This window comes from Callithrix jacchus, chromosome 3, assembly GCF_049354715.1.
Source record: "Callithrix jacchus isolate 240 chromosome 3, calJac240_pri, whole genome shotgun sequence".
NCBI classification, from domain to species: Eukaryota; Metazoa; Chordata; class Mammalia; order Primates; family Cebidae; genus Callithrix; species Callithrix jacchus.
In genome coordinates this window covers 152,725,658-152,745,835 of record NC_133504.1, presented here as the reverse complement: position 1 = coordinate 152,745,835, position 20,178 = coordinate 152,725,658, and the positions used below count along the sequence as shown (strand labels likewise).

The window sequence follows — 20,178 nt, the reverse complement described above, 5'->3', positions numbered from 1 at the left end:
TGGGATTTGAACTCCTGACTTCAAGTGATCCACCTGCCTTGGCCTCCCAAAGTACTGGGATTATAGGCATGAGCCACCGCGCCTGGCCTCTGTCATCCACATTTTACTGAGTCTTATATTTTATTCAGCAAGGTGCTACAAAAGACCAAAAAAATGAGTAAGACCTGACCCAGCTCTCAGGATCTTACAGTAGAGCAAATTAAATGAAATGTTACACAAACATGACTCAATTCAAGTTAAAAACAATGTAAGATATTAGGATATGCTACCAGCGAGATGCAAAGAGGCTATTTAAGGAGTGAAACAGAAAAGATCACTTATAAATATGGCAAAACAGTTAAGAGCATAAACATGACAGTCACAGTTGTGGGTTCAAGTACTGACAATGCTACTCCTTGGCTGTGTGACATTAGACAAGTTATTTTATCTGCTAGGGGCTTAGACTCAAAATCTTGAAAATGGGGTAATGATACCTACTGCTGAAAGCAGATATAAGATCAAATAAAATAAAACAGGTGCACACTCTCGGGGCTAAACAAGGCTAGCAGCAGCCTCCAGTCCCAGATCTATCATTTTTCCATCTCTCATATTTCGCTCCTTCTCTTAACTGGTCTGTTCAGGGCCCTGTCAGAACCTATTATTAACTCTCCTTTAAAGATGAGGAAATAGGCTTTCAGAGGATAGAGAACATACCCGATGACATACAGCCAACAGCCTAGTATGTCACCTCCAGACTCTTAAGCCCTAGGGTACACGGTTTCATCTTTACTTATCTAATCCTACCTATTATTTTTCAACAAATTAAAAGCAAGTAAATCATCCCATTGTGCAAATTACAAAAGGTGCTCTCTCTGAGCAGGCCCAGTCCCATTAGTGCAGAGCTTCATGAGGAGTGTGCTGGGTGGTTCTAAGTCCTCCCATCTGCTGCTCACACCTACACTTCTGCAGTGAACAATCTGCCCAACCTCACATGGTGGCCCTGGGTCTCCAGCCTTCAGTTCTCTCTTTTTCCAGACTATATTCCACACTACGGCCCAAGTTATCTTTATAAAACTCCCATCTAATTATTTTTTCCTTTTAAAACTCTGGATGGCTATTTATTGTTTCAAAACTCCAAGTCTCTAGCATGGCACACATGTGACCTTCCTCATTCTGGCACGCTTTTCAATCTTAGAGTCCACTATGTTCTCCATGACCCAATACCCTAGCCACAGTGGAGTTCTTGCCACTCTCTGGATATGCCACGAGCTCCCATTCCTCCATGTCTTGGCATATGCTTTTTCTACAGCCCCAGAGATCTCCCCACTTTCTGTCTTCTCACTCAGCCCTCAAGTCATACTTCAGTACCAGCTCTTCAATGCAGTGAACACACTTCCTGATTTCTCAGCTGAAATGACTGCTCTTTCCTCTGCACACCTACAGCATTCTTGAATGGGCTTTACCCACCAGCTCATGGGAGCCAGGAAGATATTGCAGGGCTTTGAAGTTAGATGCATCATAATTGGAAGCCTGACTCAAACATGTTCTAACTGTATGAATGTGGCAAGTTACTTTTCCTGAGTTTCAATAAGGCCCATCCCTAGAAGTCCTGTGGACATCAAGAGCTTAATATCAAGTGCTTAATGCTATGGCCTCCAAACTTACTGGGACAACAGAGTCACTCTAAGGGCAGAATACCAAGAAATCTTGATATATTTGATTGTATCATGTGAACTAAGAAATATTCTACTAGAAAAAAAATGACACTATATGCATACAGACTTCCAAATATAAAATGCGTGTGTTCACAGACATTCATGTCTTTAAAACCACTCTATATTTACCAATTAAATGTTTGTAATTTTTTAACTTTCCTTTTTCCATTTGCTAATTTAACTTAAAAAGTAGCAGGCAGGTACCAAAATTGTAAGATAAATTGGGAGAAAAGACCCTAAAAAATTAGAAACGTATATTCCTAACTTATTTTGAAAGTTAATGGTCAATACACAATTCAGTAATGCATTACTGAATTTTAGTCATTGAACATCTCATTTAAGAATATAATATCCACTCCACTGCTTTTCTCATGGCACGTGCTACATAAATATTATTTAAATCTAATTTTGAAACTCAAATTAAGTTCCCTGAAAGACGTAACTCATTGATCTTTGAATAATGAGCTCCTAGCACAGTGCCTGGCACACAGTAGTTGCTCAACAAATGTTAGCTCAATAAATTCAATAAAAATTAAGAAAGCACACAAAGGTTTATAAAACATTTTCCATCTCCAATTAACCTGGACTGCAATTTGCTCCATAAATAAATTATACTCCAAAATCTATCAGTGTTTCTTCTGTACCCATCATTTTATATGAGCTATTTGGAGTTTCTCTGGAGAAAGAAATAATGTAGGTAAAAATCCTCTCTTGGGCACAGAAATATTGATTAAGACAGCTTGGCGAGAGGAATACGTCACCTGCACTCTCGTATAATTTAACAAAAGAAGCAAAGAAGACACAAAGCTTTATACACAGTACCTGTCAGCCAGTGACACTTACCATTTTGAACACATATTCAGACCCATGAGGCTCCTATTCAGAATATGTCTTGTCACAGTACACTCTGTAAAGATTCTAGACAGGGAATCCTTTTCTGTTCTCTGTTCTCATAGGAAAAACCTACACCACATATACACATATTTACACTCTTTTCTAACTGAAAGCCAAGATAGCCTAAAATTAAACAAAAGGCTAAGATCCAATTGTTTCCCTTTCACTAAAAATGATGCTGTAGGTAAATACTTATTAGCATGGACACACATTATTTATTGTTAAGTGAAAAAGGTAAGTTACCAAACAACTTGTGCATACTCATTTAGGGTTAATATAAAACCAAACAGATATGTATTAAGTAGGATAATAAAACCGAAAATTTTCGCCTCCTTTAAAATAATCCATGGCTAATTTTTTGAAGGTATGTTTATATTTTATCACTGTTACAGACTCAAGTTTCCAAAAATCTACCTCAAATAATAAATATTCTGATTGCTTGAAATGCTTGAAACAAAGAAGACTTTGAAGACACATGCAGTTAAGAAAAAAGGAAAGTAAAGGACAAACAGAAGTTAAAAAGAAGTGTGGAGGCTGTCTTGGGTTCAGAATTTTCTCTAAAATTGTGTGTTTGCCTTTCCAAAAAGAAACTACCAAGACACCAAGTATCCCTTACAGTTTTCAAAGTACTGTCAGAAACACTTTCTTATGACTTTAATAAATATAAGAAAAGACAGCTTCCCCTCCCTTCCCATTCCCTCTCATTAATTTCCATATAACTAGTTCTTCAAAATCAGACTGATGTGCAGTACACTTCTGCATTATAACGTTCTCTCTTTCTTTTTAACCTTAAGGGTACATAATAAACATCCTTCTGTGTATATAAATACTTATAACATCAACTACATTTTTACTAATTTTATTTTAGAGTCAGGATCTCACTCTTTCGGTCAGGCTGTAGTGCTGTGGCACGATCATAGCTCACTACCACCTCAAACTCCTGGGCTCAAGTGATGCTCCCATCTCAGCCTCTGGATTCACTGGGACTAGAGATGCTCACCACTATGCCCAGCTAATTTTTTATTTTTTTGTAAAGACAAGATCTCTTTTGTTGTCCATGCTGGTCTTTAACTCTTGGGCAAGGAATCGTCCCACCTCTGCCTCTTGAAATGTTGGGATTACAGGTGTGAGCCATGGTATCTGGTCTTTAGCACACAGAGATCTTTTTGTCACAGTCTCTGTAGTAACACAGGGCTGTCTTTAGCTTTCTATAAACATACAAGTCCCACAGATGCCTTCCCTCTACAAAATGGAAACACAACTTTTACAACAATGCCACAATGTATCCCAAAAGGGAATATTTTAGTATCATGTAAAGAAAATATTGCACTAGAGACTATGTGCAATTTTAAAGAAATGCTAAGTTATTTGAAAGGCAGCTTAAGTAGCTTACTTTCTGAAGCTAGGTTATATTTCCAATCTAAACACCACTGCAAATATCTAGACCCTTAAGCCCAAAGAATCAATAAAAGTTTGACTTTTTGTTCTATTTCTGTAGACAGATTGGTGGCCTCCAACATAATCCTTTTTCAAATATCCTTCCAAAATGGAATAACAACTACAATACAAAAGTTTCCTTTTAAGATTAACATGTGATTATAAGACAACAAAATTCAACTTATAAATTTCTACTTTTTAAAAATTCCACTGACAATAATATTTCACCATAACAAAAAAAAATTGGGGGTGAGATTTTCAAAGTCCTTACTTTCAACTAATTCATATTTTAGCAGAGACTTGACACATATGTATGTGCAGTGTATATGTGTGCGTGTTGCACATACACATATATGTATTTTTTCAGTACAAATATTTAACTTCAAATAAGCTTCAAAATTGAAGAAACTTACCTTATTATAATTACAAAATAATACCCAATTTAATAGTAATTAAAGTTATAGTAAATACAATAACAATAGAGCTATAAAATCCAATCTTACTATTTCATGCTTTCATAGAACTAGAGCAAAGTTTTGTTTTGTCTTGTCTTATTTAAAACATGTTTCAACTAGCTCATTTGTACTGCCAGAAATAGAGGGAGCTATAAGACAGAAAGCATAGAAAGTTTAGAAGCTATCTAGTAATTTAATGGAAAAGCAGTTCCTATTGTCGATAATGTTTCTGGAGCATGCTAGAAAGGATATTTGTGTGTGTGCATATGTGCATGCACATGCATATTTTATTTTGCATATATTCTTATGGGCATTTGGTCATTCATAATTCTAAGTAGTAGCCATTAAAAAAATAGATTGACTTGATATATCTATAAGGTCCATTTTACCTTTTCAAAAAGATAAGGAAATAAAACTGAACTTTCTGGTTCCAAGCAATTTATTTTAAAAGACAGCAAAACATTCAATAAGAATATCTTTTAAAAGTGCCCTCAAAAAAAATTCCAAAATAAAACTGAGAGGTGCATCAATTCTTCCAAGACAAAGCTACATGAGGAATTTATTGGACAAGCAATTCCACATTTTGCTTTCCTTTCCAGACAAGAAAAGAATCAAATTAATTTCTTCCTTATTCTAAAAGTTCAGAACCAAAAATCCTATCCAAAATATCTAAAAGTCTAAAACACCTGAAGCTCAGACAATTGGACTCACTTTTCTGTCACATGATATTACACTGCCATGTATTTAATGTTTAATCACCTGAAAATATGATAAAAGTTTTATCACAACTTTGAGGACTCAGTTTATGAAACTCAAAAGAAATGTAGAACAATGTAGAACACCATCCTAATGCCTTGCAAGTTTTTTTTTAAACAGGTTTCTTGACTCCCCTTCCATGTTACAAATCCACAAAAACATGTAAAATTTATTGAGCCAGAAATGAAAGAAAGTAGAAAAGCCACAGACCTATTGTTAACTTTCTGAGAGCAGTTTAACAGAATTTTTTAGAAGCAAGTTTAAAATTACTTACTTTTCTCGGGTCTTTGGTACAAAGCTCAGAAAGCAAGCTCCCTTTTTTCTCCACAAAGTCTGTTAACTAATAGCAATCACCCAAGGAAGTCAGGCAGCCCAGAGAGATTGATCTGGAAATTGTGTAAAGACAAAAATTTTAAATTCAAAATCAGATCAGAAATGAAAAATCAAAAAAAACCCTACTGCAATTCGGAGTATCTCTGCATTAATAAAGATGTCACTGGGATCCTTAAATGATGAGATAAGTCAGCTATCTTTCTTTCATAATATACTAACAAGGCTTTCTAAATCTAGAGGGCAGTTCGATCTGTCACCTTATTAAAGTTTCAAAAGCAGGAACTAGCCAGGCTTCTTGGCAAACACTCCCGTTAAAAATGTCTTTCTCGGGGAGTCATAAAAAGGAACTGAGAGAGAATCTGTACTTCTAATTATATTGTGACTTGGGAAGGAAGGTCTTCCGAAATCACACTTGTCAGCTCCCACTTCCAAACGTGAGCTCATCTTATAAACACATAAGTAGTTGTAAATAGAAGTGAATCACAACAGCTTAAGGAAAATTATCAACAACCTTTAAACACTCTTCAAATGATTAAGTACACCTTACTTCTGCAGGTGAGAATGGGAAGAGAAAGCTGTGTTCATTTTTTCCTAATAAGACAGAAAATCTGCAAATTCTGCATGATTACTAACCTGACTTAAAACATGTTACTTCCCCAACAATCATGTAAATGGAGTCCAAGACAATAAAATCATTAATAAGATAAAACAGTTTAAGTAGGCAGAACAGATGCCATATGTAACCTATAACCTAAAGTCTGCATATACCTCGGGCTCTCTTATTACAGGACTTATACGAGATGTAACTCTAAGAAGGATGATACACTCATTTACAAGCCCAAGTGATTGAGAAATCAGTCAATTAGAAAGAGGGGACCGTTACAGCAAGTAGTAGTAACTAAAACTCAGACAGAACCCTACAAACACCATACATATCATTTATTATTATTGTCATTGTTACTTTACTGCCAACATTTATATAATGTTGACTCTTACATCAGGTTCTTCTCTGTGTCTTACATGTATTAACTTTACTTCAGACAGGGACAAACAGAGTTTCACATTTCACTTATCCCCTAGGTATCACTGTATTACCATACAGCACACTCAGTTCTGCTATAAGGCTTGTTTGTTTCAAGAGAAAAATTTGAGTGTAACTCAAATTTCATGTTTCTTTATGCATGATTTCACTGCAAGAAATACTAGGTTATCACAGAAGGCTGCACTTGGGCCAAACTCAGCTGCATACGATTACATAGAATGAACACAGCCCATGCCTCAAACAACTAAAAGCAACCTCGGTTTCCACCAGACATCAATCCATATCTGGTGTCCTGACTCTATCTGATTTCAAGTAACCCCTCTGCTATCACTTCACAGTAACTCACAGTGGCAACTCTTCTAAAGCACCAGATCACAAGCAAATGTAAGGACTTTTTCAAAGTGAAGTACCAGATTTATTGCACTATTTATGTATTTCACTGTTTAATATGCAGAAAAAAATTGTGCAAGAGTATTTATTCAGTTCCCATTCCTTTTTAATGTGTCACTGATAGTATTTTGAGTATTGTGTCTCCAACTTCATTCCTCTCCTAAGCACTGTGAGTTTTACAGTAGGATTCTGCATAATGTGGTTTTTAGGAACACATATATCATGTTATCAGAATTGACTGTATAATAACTAGTGTTTGTAAAAGATGCTTGCTATTTATCCAAAAGGGGTGAAATTGTGATTTTCATATTTTGGATTATGTTTAAGAGGACAACAATATATTGTAATGCAATTTTGGAAAGTTTTTTTTCATGATGCTTACAATTACCAACTATGGACACTTAAGGGTCAGCTTCAGTTATGCAATAAATTTATTTAGGAAAAGTTCCCTAATGGCGTTAAAGGACGTTTTATAGCACCTTTTTGGACAGATCCAGATTAAAGTGTTATAAAGATAGATTTTTGCAGACATGACAGTTTAACTGTAATTGCTGGAAAGGACAAACTGAATGGAATTACTTTTCATTCTTAAAAAATAATAAATTGAAAAGACTAAATTTTCTTTTAAAAAGTTCAAGATAGGCATAAAGATATATATAAAGATGTTTCCTACTATATTACTATAAGTAATACTATTATAAAATGCTCTTAAGCAGTACTAATTGAGAAAGTAGACTATAATGTAATATACTCATTATCATCCCAGTTTGGTTTATAAGTATCTGTATCTAGAAAAAAAGACCAGAAAGAAAAAAATGCCAACATTTGAAAAGCTGCTAATTATAAATGGCAGAATTAGAACGGAGTAATTTTTACTTGCTTTATAGTTTGCATTTAGTGGGAACATCCTCTTTTTACTCCCGCTTTAACTTCACATGTGAATCCAGCCAATAGAATGAAGGTAGTCCAAGAACAAAGAACATCAGGAGATTCCTCGTCAATCCCAGGAAGCTCCTGATTAATAGGTCCAGCGATGTGGCTGAACCTTTGAAGCGTTTTCTATCTCATAATTCAAGGACAAATACAGTTCGTCCCAATAGGGATGTTTAAAGTTTATAAACCCGTTACAGAGGCCAAAATATAATTTGCTTTTACAAGCTAATACAGTCATGGATTTAGTAAAATGCAGTTGGAAGATTCTTAATTATATAATTGTATCAAAGCTGCCCTAATATCTGAAAGAAATTTCATTCTGAATAAAGAAATTGTACTCTGGATAAAGCTCCTTTCAAACAAGATCAAGATTAAACAAATACAAAAAGGGATGGATTTGGGCATGGGGATGAACTTCCAGTCTGAGGAGTTTTAAATAGAAAAGAGAGACTAATCTTTATAACCTCCAAAAGAACATGGCTATATTAAATTTTTTCCAACAACAAAACTTGACTTTAAAAACTTGCCAAAAATGGTGACTATTTTAATCATGAGTGTGCTTAGTTTAATCCCACACTCTGACATGGCATAAGAACCGAAGGTTGAGGACGTACAGGGATCAAGGGCCAATTTCGGACAACTTGGCCACCACACATGTGAGTTCACTCACCTACACTTGGCTAGCAGTACATTTATTTTATTTTAAATCTATTTATTTATTATTATTTTTGTTTCCAACTATTATTTTAGTTTCGGGGGCACATATGCAGGTTTGTTACATGGGTAAATTGCATGTTGCGGGGGTTTGCTATGCAGATTATTTTGTACCCAGGTAATGAGCATAGTACCCAATAGGTAGCGTTGCAATCCTCACCCTCCTCCTACCCTTAACTTTCCCACTGTCCACCCTCAAGTAGGCCCCAGTGTCTACTGTTCCAATCTTTGCATCCATATATACTCAATGTTTAGCTCCCACTTACATGTGAGAATGTGTGCATTTGGTTTTCTGTTCCTGCACTAATTCTCCTAGGATAATGGCCTCTGGCTCCATCCATGTTGCTGCAAAGGACATGATTTAGTTCTTTTTATGGCTGCACAGTATTTTAGTGTGTCTATGTACCACATTTTCTTTCTCCAATCCACTGTCAAGGGGCACCTGAGTCGATTCCACATCTTTGCTATTGTGAATAGTGCACTAGAAGCAGTTTAGCTTTTCTGGCATACCTGCACACCCAGTAACTATTTGGTATAGGGAAGTTACTTTAATAGGACTCCCACTCTCAAGAATGTGCTGAGGATTGAAAGTCAGTGATTATATGTGTAGGGAGTGGGTGAGTTTTGTTTCATAAAATTATAAAGCAGTTAACATTCAGCATACATAGCTGAATAATAACCATATCCCTGATATACAATGCATAGTCTATTTTTGTTTTGTTTTCTTTTTTGCTTCCAAAAATGCCAACACAGATGAAAAACAAAAACAAACCCTTATGTTTCAAATGTGCTTTTGTATTTTTTAGCATTTTCATATAGGTTCTCTACCAAATTACTAACTTCATGTTTTGTTTCATTTTAGCAAATAGATAAGGCAAAAATAAACACTTTATTTATGCTATGATATATATAAACATTATGGGAGAAATGCTGAGCTCCAGAAAAATCAGTCAGTTTAAGGTCTAGAGCCTCCTCTGAGACTCTATCATTATATCAAATGCATGATGATTGTTTTGGAAATTTTGGGATTCCTGGCTTTTGTGTCTCACAAGTTGCTGCCTAAAGTGCTGTGCATGTGCACCTTTAATAATTAACCAAATATTATAATCAAGTAAATTCAGAGATATACACAATTATGAATATTCAAAATAAAAACTATAAATCTTAATTTTTCAAAAACATGCTGAAATATACTGAAATAAACATCCACATATACATCCCTTATACTGACCCTGAAAATACAGAGCAGTTAGGAGCTCTTGGTATGGAAACTATGTATCTTAAATTCCTTTAAGAATTAGCATAAGTATAGCTCAGGGGAATAAATTATCTTACCATTAAAGGATATAAAAAAGGGCAACCAATTTTCAGAGTCTACCTACAAAACATACAAAAAATATTTTCTCAGGCTCTCTAAGTCACTTCTGGGGTAGAATTCCAATGTTATCTAAGTTAGTCTTTGGCACTATCTCATTTCCCTTTGTGCATTCCTCTTCAACCTCTAGTCCAAAGCCCAAAGACCTACACTTTGGATGGCCTTCTCCCTTTATTGGTGAACATCTAAACATCTAAAACTCTTTTGTTTTTTTTTTACTTCAAGGCAGGGTTTCGCTCTTATTGCCCAGGTTGAAGAGCAATGGTGTGATCTCGGCTCACTGCAACCTCTGCCTTCTGGGTTCAAGCAATTCTTCTGCCTCAGCCTCCTGAGTAGTGCCCACAAACACACCCAGCTAATTTTTTGTATTTTTAGTAGAGACGGTGTTTCATCATGTTGGCCAGGCTGGTCTCAAACTTCTGACCTCAGGTAATCCACCCACCTTGGCCTCCCACATCTAAAACTCTTAATGCCACCATGTGAATAATCTTGAGAAGTGGGAGGGGTAACTTAAATAATTAATGACTTTTAACTTTTTCTGAATTAGGTACATTTTTTTTTCCCCGAGATGGAGTCTCGCTCTGTCACCCAGGCTGGAGTGCAATGGCATGCTCTCGGCTCACCACAACCTCTGCCTCCTGGGTTCAAGCAATTATCCTGCCTCAGCCTCCCAGGTAGGTAGGATTACAGGTGGACGCCACCACACCTGGCTAATTTTTGTATTTTTAAGTAGAGACGGGGTTTCACCATGTTGGTCAGGCTGGTCTCGAACCCCTGACCTCGTGATCCGCTGGCCTCAGCCTCCCAAAGTGCTGGGATTACAGGCATGAGCCACCGCACCTGGCTGGATTAGGTGCATTTTTAAAGAAAATCCTACGTACCCTGATCTTGGTTTCTAAATACTTTTGCTAACTGGAGAAATAGTTGGGTCTGGGCAAACAAAGCACAAGGTAAGTCTAGAACATCTTACTGTGCCAAAAAGCAAGGGAATGCTCAAATGCTAATGCAGACATGACAAAAGGACATAGGAGGAAATGCTTTGAAGGGGCTCCTGCTACCCAAAAGTGGGATAGTTTGAATAACAAAAAATAATGATGTTGGCCGGGCATGGTAGCTCATGCCTATCATCCCAGCACTTTGGAAGGCCAAGGCGGGGGGAATCACTTGAAGTCAGGTGTTTGAGACCAGCCTGGCCAACATGGTGAAACCCCATCTCTACAAAAAAAGAAATACGAAAACTAGCCAGGCATGGTGGCAAGTGCCTGTAGTACCAGCTACTTGAGAAGCTGAGGTAAAAGAACTGCTTGAACCCAGGAGGCAGAGGTTACAGTGAGCTGAGATTGTAGCACTGCACTGCAGCCTGGGCAACAGAGTGAGACCCTTTCTCAAAAAAAAAAAAAAAAAGGAAGGATGTTGATGAACTATAATACATTGGGTTAAAAAAGAAGCCATAAACCCACAAATATTTACTGAAAAAATAACAGGGAAAGCTCTTCTTTATAAAGGATGCCAGCTAATAAATATCAAAGGAAGAATAGAAGAAAATCTTACTTTGAAACTATCAAGGCCATCACTGATTCAGTCAACAATCATTAATAGATGCTAAAACCATTCTAGAAAGGGTTGTTGTAGGACAGAACACTCACAGTCTCAGAATATCACCCCACAGATTATCTAAGAGAAAAGGCATCTTTACAAGTGGAGAGTTCTGGCCGACCAGCTCATCCAAGTGGTGCTTGGCATAATCAATTCCAGGAAACGGAATAGTAGGTATCGCCACAATCACTACATAGCATTTTTGCCCAACATGTTTAATCTGTATCTAATCATAAGATAACAATCAGACATTAAAAAAAATTATTAAGATAACAGATGAAATCTGAACATGTATTCAACTATTATCTACATATCAGATAATATCTCTTGGTGATAATCTTATGGGCTATGTGGGAAAATATCCTTGTGCTTGAGAAATATATGCTGAAGTATTTAGGGCTAAAGGGTCATGATCTCTACAACTAACTCAGATGGTTCAGCAAACATATTTTAAGTGTGTGCATGTAAAGAGACACAGACACAAAAAAACAGAAGAGATGGCGACAAGGCAGATTGGGCAAAATGTTAACACCTTATCCAGCAGGCTAGTCATAATCTATAAAAAACAGTAACTGTAGTTACTTGTGGGCTATACCACCCTGTATAAAGAGAGATCATAAAAGAACTAATGGTTGAAAAGAAACTCATAGAACAGGAATACAGTTACTCAGTGTTATAACATTTAGCCAATTTCTCAAAAAAAAAAAATTCTCTTTCTCCTCTGAAGCAATTAATGGTTCTTGGGAGGAAGAACATTGAGAAGAGAAAAAAAGAGAGAGAAACCCATGGAAGAGGATGATAGTGCGTAAAAACTACGTAGAAAAGTTCAGTTCTCTACCCATTCTGAATAAGAGGTAGGTCTTCAAGGTTTAAAAACTTCTGCCTGTGTTTCCCATCCTAGTGAGAAACCCTGTGTGGGTGTGGACATTTCCAAGCCAGAAAGATTCCCTTTTCCAGATTTACACTGACCAAACACCCTGCCCAGGGAGGGCCAAGGACCTCATTTCTCACCCACTCCTGGCTAACCTGCATCAGGGGCAGTGTCTGGCACACGCATCCCAGGTCTACAGCTTTCAGCAGTCCCTACAACCTGACATGTCTAAGACAGACATCACTCCCAACAAACCCAACCCCTTGTTTCTCCTCTCTTTCCTTAGCCTATTCAGTCTCAAAACTGCAGCTTCATCTTCTGCTTCTCTTCCCACTGGCCCATTCTTCATACCTTCCCTGCCTCATCAGCATCCTCAAGGACGCACAGGCTGCATGGCCTCCACATTCCAAGTCAACACACCCTCTCTTTTCTCTGCTATTCCTGAATTTTCAGTTCATGGTGCTCACTTGGCACTTTTTAAATATCCTTGCCACACAGCATTGATTCCACACCCACTGCAAGCCAGTGCTTTGCTATGTAATCTCACTTTAAAAAACATTTCAGGCTCCACACCATGGTTCATGCTGTAATCCCAACACAGCCTCATCTAGGAGGCTGAGGTGGGGGTTGGGGGGGAATCCCTTGAGGCCAGGAGTTCTAGGCTGCAATGGGCTACAATCGTTCAACTGCACTCCAGCCTAGGCGACAGAGCAAGATCCTCTCTCTACATTAACAAACAAACAAAAAAAAAAGGCACTACAATTTTATGAAGGTGTTTATATCATTTTATCTCTATTTTACAGAAGAAATGGATGTTCCAACATGTGAATTCGTTTGTTAAAGGTCACAGAGTTGTAAAACTAATGTTCAGACCCTTGTCTTCTGGTTCTATCCTAATACCAAGGTGCTCTGTATCATTTTGTTTTGGTTTTTGGTTGTGTTTTTTTTGAGACAGTGTCTCGCTCTGTAGCCAGGCTGGAGTGCAGTGGCATGATCTTGGCTCATTACAACCTAGGTCTCCCGGGTTCAAGCAATTCTCCCGCCTCAGCCTCCCGAGTAGCCACCAGGCACATGCAACCATGCCCAGAGAGTTTTTCTATTTTTAGTAGAGTCGGGGTCACCATGTTGGCCAGAATGGTCTGGATCTTTTGACCTCGTGATCCTCCTGCCTTGGCCTCCCAAAGTGCTGGGATTACAGGAATGAGCCACCATGTCCAGCCTGTATTACTTAGTTTTAAACACTGACTCCTGTCCTTTAACCAAGCATAAGGTCCTTGAAGGATGAGACAAACATTAACCATCTTTGTGCTCTCTCTAGAACCTGGCAATACTCATACAACTTATGCTCACTGATTTATACATCAAGACTCCACCCAGAGACCACCTTTCGTTCTAACCTCCAGCCCCCATCCCTGCAGAAGCAACCACTCCCTCCTCCTTGCCCTCTGCATGTTTCCACTGCAGCACATGCAAGCCTGAATGCAAGGCCCATGGCCACCACACATGTGCCTGGCACACAGGAGGCACTTAGTGTTTACTGAATCAAATGATTATACATGGCACGGTCGGATTTCTCAACAGGGCTGCTGTGCCTTGTTAAAAAATTTGACCTCAGCCGGCGCGGTGGCTCACACCTGTAATCCCAGCACTTTAGGAGGCTGAGGCGAGCAGATCATGAGGTCAAGAGATTGAGATCATCCTGGCCAACATGGTGAAACCCCGTCTCTACTTAAAAATACAAAACTTAGCTGGGTGTGGTGGTGCACGCCTGTAGTCCCAGCTACTCCGGAGGCTGAGGGAGAACTGCTTGAAGGCGGAGGTTGCAATGAGCCAAGATCACGCCACTGCACTCCAGCCTGGCACCTGGCCACAGAGCGAGCCTCTGTCTCAAAACAAAATAAAACAAAAAAATTTGACCTAATTTTTATCCTTATCATGTACTGAGGAAATTACTGTAGGCAAGACTGATAGAAAATGGACAAGAGAATATAGGTCTTAGTCCCTTTGCTTCCCCTCTACTTTGTGTTCTCTCTGCGTTCTGCATTGGATATAGTATGTTCTAGAGCAATGGTCCCCAACGTTTTGCACCAGGAACTGGTTTTGTGGAAGACAGTTTTTCCACAGATGGGGTGAAGGGGGGCTGGGAGGGTTGGGGATGATTCAAATGCATGACGTTTATTATGTACTTTATTTCTGTTATTACATTGTAATATATAATGAAATAATTATACAACTTACCATAATGTAGAATCACTGGGAACTCTGAGCTTGCTTTCCTGCAACTAGATAGTCCCATCTGGGGACGATGGGAGATAGTGACAGATATCAGGAATTAGATTCTCATAAGGAGTGGGCAACCTAGATCCCTGGCATGTGCAGGTCACAAGAGGGCTTCCTATATGAATCTAATGCTGTTGCTGATCTGACAGGAGGCGGAGCTCAGGCAGTAACGCAAGAAATAAGGATCAGCTGTAAATACAGATGAAGCTTTGCTCACTTGTCCGCCACGACCGCCAGTGGTACCACTCTGAAGCTTAGGGGTTGGAGACCCAATTTCTAGAACAGTGCTCCAAATTTTAATGTATGTGTAATAGCAATCAATACAAATTACGATTCAGTATGTCTGCGGTGGAGCCCAAGATTCAGCATTTCTAACAAGTTCCCAAGAGATAGCAATGCTGCTAATCCACAGAACATTCTTTGGAGTAGCAAAAAATTCTAGACATTTATAGTGAAACTATGCCCATTTAAAGAGTATATAACATGTAGATTGAAATGACTAGACATAATTTCACAGAATGTTAATGTTAGTTGTCTTCGGGTTTCTTCTTTCTGCTTTTCTATAATTTCCATGTATTGTATAATGACTCTTGCTGATGGAAATAAAAATTTTAAATGTTCTCTCTATATATACATGCACAAAAAAGCTGTATATTTGGACATTTCCATTCTGCATAGCTCCATCTTTATTTAAGCAACAAATACACTTAAAAGGAATAGTCTTGGGAGATAACAGGTTGGTGAATTTGGCAATTCCCTATATTCTCATTTTAACATGCAAATGAACATGAAGCAGCAATTACCCTTAACAAGCAGTCACCATCACAAGTATTGTTTTTCTCAGGTTCCTTTCCTTAAAAGAAAAAGAATCCATTCAGCTGGAATACAATAAAAGGCAAACCACATTAAGGGCAGATAGAAAAAAACAAGCAGGCACTACACTGGAGCTCTTCCAAGTGGGTCAACAGAACCACATGAAAGTTGAAACAGAGATGGAAATCCTTTTCTCACAGCAGAGGTGGGGTAGGCTGAGTTCCACAGCAAGGTGAAATGAAATGAATTAAAGCATCACTCACTGTACACCTGCAGGTGAGGTGGAAAAGAAATGATTCTTGGAGGAGCTCCACCTCCAAAGGAGAACGAGGAGAAATCATGAGGAAAAGGCAATTGGAGGGCACATATTTGCAAGAAAACACTCCCGAAGTACCCGACCTCTCTTCAGGGCAGTTCCAATGAATAACAAGTTATATTCCCTGAGTTGTAGAAGATGTAGCCCCAGCTGGTGGGCATTTCACTCCTACTCCAATGCCTGCAGCAGTTCTAGGCACTCGCTTGGTCACAGGTGTCTGGGATACAGGCAGGGCCAAATAGAAGGTGTCCAACCATCCCATGGCCTATGCAGGGTACTCCTGGTTACAGCAGGCCTGAAGTGCCCTGCATGCTCTGTGTTCTACTCCCTTCCCTGCTTCCAGGTAAGAGTTTCTCATTGCAGGCTATGGGTTTTCATGCTATGGTTCTACCCATAGTCCTACCTGATGTTTTTTCTTAAAGAAAAATTTTGACATTATGAAATTCCACTAAGGTTGGAACCTAGGGTCCAGAAAACCTCTAGATTCAATGAAGCCAAAAATCACTTCTGTAGGTCTACACAGCATTATTAAAAATGTGGTTTCACATCTGTGAAGGTTATACACACTAGACATTCAGCTCAACAGAAAACAACAAGCCACTGTATCTCTATTGAATTCTATGAGTCCAGGGTTGGGTTATTTAACTCAAGACAAGCAAGCATATGCTGACTTTAAAAATAATGATTACCAGCCGGGTGCAGTGGCTCACACTTGTAATTCCAGCACTTTGGGAGGCCTAGGCGAGTGGATCACGAGGTCAAGAGATCGAGACGATCCTGGGCTTTCTTTAGAAACCCTGTCTCTACTAAAAGTAGAAAAATTAGCTGGGCATGGTAGCGCCTGCTTGTAGTCCTTGTAGTCCCAACTCCTCAAGAGGCTGAGGCAAAAGAATTACCTGAATCCAGAAGGCAGAGGTTGCAGTGAGCTGAGATGGCGCCACTGCACTCCAGCCTGGTAACAGACCAAGGCACCATCTCAAAATAAACAAAAAAATGTGATTCCCTGAAATTGCAAAACTAGTATCAAAGTCACCAAGCTGGTAAGAGAAAAAATATCTGAAATATTTGGGCTTCCTTATGCTTACTTTAAAATTCAGTATTGTTTCTATTTTGAATTATTTTGGTGTTAAATAAAGATATCTGAGTTGGTGGGAAGCTCCATAATCTTTTCAATGTTCCAAAGCTAAAAATCTCAATATCATAGTTGGAATTTTAGATTTAAAGAGATGCAAGAGGCATAACAACCAAATGCAATACAAAACACTGCCTTTTGTCTGGATTCTGGTTTAAAGTTGTGTTAAAACACTAAAGACCTGGGGAATGAATTTAGAAAGTTTGACTATGAACTGAAATTAGGTAATATTTGGTGACTACTATTAATTTTGTTGGGTATGATAATGGTGTTGTACTTTCATAAAGAAACTTCCTTATTTTTGGAGATGCATGCTAAAGTATTGAGGGTTAAAAATGTCATGATAGGCTGGGTGTGGTGGCTCACGCCTGTAATCCCAGCACTTTGGGAGGCCGAGGCAGGTGGGTCTCCTGAGGTCAGGAGTTTAAGGCCAGCCTGACCAATATGGTGAACCTCGTCTGTACTAAAAGTACAAAAATTAGTGCTCACTTTGGCAGCACATATACTAAAATTCAAACGATACAGAGAAGATTAGCATGGCCCCTGCGCAAGGATGACGTGCAAATTTGTGAAGCGTTCCATATTTTCCTGATAAACATCAATGCGAAAATCCTCAATAAAATACTGGTTAACAGAATCCAGCAACACATCAAAAAGGTTATCCACTATGATCAAACTGGCTTCATCCCTGGGATGCAAGGCTGGTTCAACATACACAAATAAATAAACATAATCCATCATATAAACAGAAGCAATGACAAAAACCACATGATTACCTCAATAGATGCAGAAAAGGGCTTTGGTAAAATTCAACACCCCTTCATGCTAAAAACTCTTAATTAGCTAGGCATTGATGGAATGTATCTCAAAAGAGCTATTTATGACAAACCTACAGCCAATATTGTACTGAATGGGCAAAAGCTGGAAGCACTCCCTTTGAAAACCAGCAGAAGACAAGGATGCCCTCTCTTTTTTTTTTTTTTTTTAGTTAAAAAAATTTTTTTTTATTTATTTTTTAATATTTTTATGTAATAAAAAGTAAAAGTCCTTGTCCAGCCATCCTCATGGGGCATCTGTCTGTCTCTCACACAGGTCACTCAAGTTAATGGGAAAGAAAGAACAGGAGGCCCAAGTCTGAAGTTATAAATAATAGAAAATAAAAGATCTTCCGTCTCCAGCGGGGGAATAGATGAGAGGATGGGAGGGCAAGACTGGGTGGGGACGGGCAGGGGCAGAGCAGGAACCCCCCCACCCCTGCTGGACCCTGGCCCTGCCCTCTGAGGCCCCTGGATGCCCTCTCTTACCCCTCCTATTCAACATAGTATTGGAAGTTCTGGCCGGGGCAATCAGGCAAGAGAAAGAAACAAAGGTATTCAGATAGGAAGAGAGGAAGTCAAATTGTCTCTGTCTGCAGTTGACATGATTGTATATTTAGAAAACCCCATCGTCTCAGCTCAAAATCTCGTTAAGCTAATAAGCAACTTCAGCAAAGTCTCAGGATAAAAAAAATCACTGTGCAAAAATCACAAGCATTTTTATACATTAATAATAGACAAACAGCCAAATCATGAGAGAATTTCCATTCACAATTGCTACAAAAAGAATAAAATGCCTAGGCATACAACTTACAAGGGATGTGAAGGACCCCTTCAAGGAGAACTATAAACCATTGCTCAAGGAAATCAGAGAGGACACAAACAAATGGAAAAACATTCCATGCTCATGGATAGGAAGAATCAATATTGTAAAATGGCGATACTGCCCAAAGTAATTTATAGATTCAATGCTATCCCCATCAAGCTACCATTGACTTCCTTCAGGGAATTAGAAAAAACTACTTTAAATTTCATATTGGAACCATTAAAGAGCCCATATAGCCATTAGAATGCTAAGTAAAAAGAACAAAGCCGGAGGCCTCATGCTACTTGACTTCAAAGTATACTACAGGGCTACAGTAACCAAAACAGCATGGTACTGGTACCAATGGAACAGAACAGAAACCTCAGAAATAACACCGTATATCTACAACCATCTGATCTTTGACAAACCTGACAAAACAAGCAATAGGGAAAGGATTCCCTATTTAATAAATGGTGTTGGGAAAACTAGCTAGCAATATGCAGAAAACTGAAACTGGACCCCTTCCTTACACCTTAAACAAAAATTAACTCAAGATGGATTGAAGACTTAAATGTAAGATCAAAAACCTTAAAAACCCTAGGCAATACCATTCAGGACATAGGCATAGGCAAAGACTTCATGACTAAAACACCAAAAGCAATGGCAACAAAAGCCAAAACAGACAAATGGGATCTAACTGAACTAAAGAGCTTCCGCATGGCAAAATAAACTATCATCAAGTGAACCTAACAAACTATAGAATGGGAGAAAATTTTTGCAATCTATCCTTCTGACAAAGGGCTAATATCCAGAAATCTACAAAGAACTTAAACAAATTTATAAGAAAAAAACAACTCCATCAAAAAGTGGGCAAAGGATATGAACAGACACTTAAAAGAAGACATTTATATGGCCAACAAACATACGAGAAAAAGCTCATCATCACTGGTCATTAAAGAAATGCAAATCAAAACCAGAATGAGATACTACCTCATATCAGTTAGCATGGTGATCATTAAAAAGTCAGGAAACAACAGATGCTGGAGAAGATGTGGAGAAACAGGAATGCTTTTATACTGTTGGTGGGAATATAAATTAGTTCAACCATTGTGGAAGACAGTGTGGCGATTCCTCAAGGATCTAGAACCAGAAATACCATTTGACCTAGCAATCGCATTACTGGGTATATACCCAAAGGATTATAAATCATTCTACTATACAAAGACACATGTACATGTTATCTTTACTATTCACAATAGCAAAGACTTGCAACCAACCTAGATGGCCATCAATAACAGACTGGATAAAGAAAATGTGGCATATATACAGCATGGAATTCTATGCAGCCATAAAGAGATGAGTTCTTGTCCTTTGCCAGGACACGAATGAAGCTGGAAACAATAATTCTCAGCAAACTAACATAGAACAGAAGACCAAACACCACATGTTTTCACTCATGGGTAGGAGTTGAACAATGGGAACACATGGACACAGGGAGTGGAGCATCACACACTGGGGCCTGTCGAA

The 20,178-nt window shown here is 38.4% G+C and overlaps 1 protein-coding gene and 1 non-coding gene across 44 annotated transcripts in view; one reads left to right on the top strand and one right to left on the bottom strand.

The window, feature by feature from the left end:
• The window catches only part of APBB2 (amyloid beta precursor protein binding family B member 2), a 476,200-nt gene that overhangs the window by 301,001 nt on the left and 155,021 nt on the right, over positions 1-20,178 (bottom strand). For 38 of the 43 annotated variants that reach the window (XM_078367318.1, XM_078367300.1, XM_078367293.1 and 35 more), the window contains one exon: positions 5,511-5,622. The exons of the other annotated variants lie outside the window; for them this stretch is intronic. The gene's annotated coding sequence lies outside the window, so the exon portion shown is untranslated. The remainder of the gene's footprint in view (positions 1-5,510; positions 5,623-20,178) is intronic. 43 annotated transcript variants of the gene reach the window in all.
• Positions 17,513-17,619, top strand: LOC118152475 (U6 spliceosomal RNA). Its single transcript, XR_004741236.1, has one exon. It is a non-coding gene; the product is annotated as a U6 spliceosomal RNA (small nuclear RNA).